This window comes from Solenopsis invicta, unplaced genomic scaffold (assembly GCF_016802725.1).
Source record: "Solenopsis invicta isolate M01_SB unplaced genomic scaffold, UNIL_Sinv_3.0 scaffold_383, whole genome shotgun sequence".
Classification (NCBI taxonomy): domain Eukaryota; kingdom Metazoa; phylum Arthropoda; class Insecta; order Hymenoptera; family Formicidae; genus Solenopsis; species Solenopsis invicta.
Window position 1 is genome coordinate 22,816 of NW_024105286.1, and position 3,499 is coordinate 26,314.

Here is a 3,499-nt window from a genome sequence, read left to right on the forward strand (position 1 = left end):
TAGTATTGTTTGTAGTGAGTGAAGCTGAGGAGCGCTATGTGCCAGGCGGGGGGGGGGAGGGATTATAGCGCGACCGCGGCTCAATAAATGGCCGAGGAGCGAGCGCTTAAAGGCGCTAGCTGAGGCAGTCTCCCTGACGGCAGGAGGGAGATTGTTCCAAAGAGAGCATGCGGTCGAATGAAAGGAACGTTGGTAGGTGGAGGTGCGGCAGAAGGGGATGGCGAGATCGAGGGATGAGGAGGGGGAGGAGCGCAAGTGTGAGAGAGGGCGGTGAAGAGGACGGAAATTTTCTGAGAGATAGGAGGGAGACGAATTAAGGATGATTGAAAATAGGAGGCAACATGTGAGATACTCCCTCCTGTCGTCAGAGCTGAGCCACCCCAGCCTCTCGTAGTACCCCGAAATGTGCTCATCCTTGCGAAGATTGAAAATGAACCGAACGCATGAATTCATTAGGCGTCTTAGCTTTAATTTTTGTTGCCCTGTTAAATCTGTAAAGAGGGCCGCGCAGTAGTCAAAGACGGGGAAGATGAGAGCCGTGACGAGCTGAGTACGGAGGCGCAAGGAGAGGCAGCCGGAGAAAGCTTTTAGCCGCCAAAGGATGCCGTTGACGCGGCTCGAGGTGCCGCGAACTTGTTCCGACCAGCTGAGAGAGCTGGATAGACAGATGCCGAGATTAGTGACCTTGTCGGTTGTTTCAATTGGTGCACCGTTGAGGTGAAGTTGGATACGAGAGGAGGGGATGCTATTGATGAATTTGGAGGACCCCAGGAGCATGGATTTGGTTTTGCGAGCGTTAAGAGTGAGAAAGTTGGTCAGGGCCCAGGACTCGATTGCGGCAATGTCCGCTCTGACCTTAGCGAGAGCGGTGTCAATTTCAGCAGGTGGAAAGTGAATGTAAATTTGAAGGTCGTCCGCGTACAGGATGTGGTTGCAATGTTTTAGGACGGATCTGAGATCGTTAATGAAGAGTGAAAAGAGCAGGGGGCCGAGAACCGAGCCCTGGGGGACCCCGGCGAGAACAGGCATCCAAGACGAAAAGGAGCCGTCCGGGCCACGCACGCGCTGGTGACGCCCCGTAAGATAGGACCGCACCCATTGGCAGGCGGAGGGAGACAGGCGGAAAGAGCACAGCTTACGAAGAAGGAGCTCGTGAGAGACCGTGTCGAAGGCCTTTGTAAAGTCGAACAGAACGAGCAAAGTGACCATCCTTTTGTCGACGGCCAGTCTCACATCGTCGAGCAGCTTCAGTAGAGCCGTTTGTGTGCTATGCCCCCTACGGAAGCCGGTTTGGAGAGGATCAAGAAGGTTGTAGGTCAATAGGTGGGAGGAAAGTTGCTCGAAGGCAACGCGTTCGAGCACTTTGGACAGGAAGCAAAGCAAGGATATAGGGCGGAAATGGGAAGGTTCGGAGGGATGCTTGGATTTGGGAAGTGGAATAATGTGAGAGAGTTTCCAGGAGGAGGGAAAGGAGGAAGTGGTGAAGGATCGGTTAAAGATATCAAGGATGAAGGTAAAGATGCACGGAAGACACATTAAGATGAGGCGACGATTGATGTCGTCGGGTCCGGAAGAGTTGGAGGTGCTGTGGCGCAGAGCACGCAACAGAGCGTCGGGTGTAATATGAAGGAAGTAAAAGGTGGAAGGGTCAGCCAGAGGCGAGGAAGAGACAGAGAAGCAAGGAAGGGGAGAGAGAGAGTAAGGTGGGCTAGAGGGAGAGATTTGAAGAAAGCCTGGCGGCGGGATAGGGGGGTCGGGTGAGGCGAGGTGAGCTAAGGAGAAGAAGGAGTTCAGGATTTCTAGGGAGACATTTAGATGCGGACACTGGGTCCCAGCGCTAGCGAGGCCCAGAGAGCGCAAGTCGGACCATAATCGTGCTGCGCTGGAGGTCGAGCCAAGCCTTTTGGTCAAGTAGGTATTTTTGGCGGACTTAATAGAGGCCTTGGCTTGGTTGCGGAGCACTCGAAAAGTTTCCCTCCTCGAGGGAGAGGGGAGGCGGAGGAAGGCTCTCCTAGCTACGTCCCGCCTTCGCAGGAGATCGCGGATGGTGTCGTTTATCCAAGGGGCGGGAGGTCTCCTCGCAATGAACGATTTTAGCGGGAAGAGTTCGTCACGAGCAGAAGTAAGGAGTTGACAGAAAGCGAGAACCATGTCGTCGACATGGGAGAAATTGCGGATGCGATGCCAGTTGGAAGATAGCAGGAGACTGTGGAGAGTCTGTAGGTCGGCCCTGGAGTGATCGCGGATGGTGACAAGGCGAGGAGGGAGGCGATGGATGAGAAAGTTGAGTGACACCTCGATGAGGTCGTGATTGGACAGGAACGGAACTGGAAGTTGATGGTGAGACGTTACGAGAGAGAGGCTGCTCACGAGGCAGTGGTCGATTCTAGTATGGGAGGTGGTGGTATGGTGAGTGTTGCCGAAGGGAACGAAAAAAAGATGATTGGTGGAGCAGAAATCAAGGAGAAATTCCGTGTCGTGAGTGGAGCGGTTGGTGTCGATGTTAAAGTCTCCAATGATGACTGCGTTGCGGAAAGAGGGAAGGAATTTTTCAAAGTCGGCTTGGAAGATGGAAAGATGACCGACTTTGGGAGGTCGATAGATGACGGCTAGAAGGAAAGGACGGGAAGCCTTTGGGGAGACGCGAAGCAGCATATATTCAGGCTGGCAGTTGTAGGGACCAGGGGACGCTGCGAGGATAGAAGCGCCGATGTCGCCGCGCACGTAAACGCCAATCCCCCCTCCCCCCCTCCCCTCGCGGTCGCGTCGAATGACGCGATAGCCGGGAAGGGAGACGAAGTTGTCGGGAACATGAGGCTTAAGCCAAGTCTTCGACATAGCAACAATATCGAAAGTCTCCCGGTGGAAAAAATCCGCGAATTCAGAGAAATGGGGGAGGAGCGACTGGCAGTTCACGTGGCAGAGACGCAGGTGCTCCGGAGGCAGGCGGGCGACCTGGGCAGACCGTCAGTCCTTTCTGGACCGCAGGACCCTAGCCGAGGCAGCCGCGTGGGAGTTAATATTAGGAGGGGCACCCCGTGGGAGGGGACCGAGTGGAGCCGGCAGCGTGGGGGTCGGTCGTGAAGCCAGGGGAGGCCGCGAAAGACCGGCGGCGCTCGCAGGCGCAGAGGAGGAGCGTGTACTGCCCGACGACGGCCCGACATCAGCCCCGCCCGAAGAGGGCACCGGCGCCCCCGAGATCAGCGATTGCAAGTGCACGCGGTCGCGGATGCGGATAGGGGGGGTGTTAGAGTGACGCCGGACAAGGATGAGCCCATTTCTCACCCACGAGCGATATAGGCGTCCCTCCCTGACAGCGCGCCGCGCCTCGCCAAGGACCTCACGGGCGCGAGGAGAAAGTCGCTCGTTGATGTCGATGATACCAGGCGGAAGACCGGGAACGTCGGATCCATCCAGCATCCCCTTAGCTCTCTTCCCGGCGATCCACTGGTTCCGAGCGTCGCAGGTGATCAGCTTGACGATGATAGGGCGAGGTCGT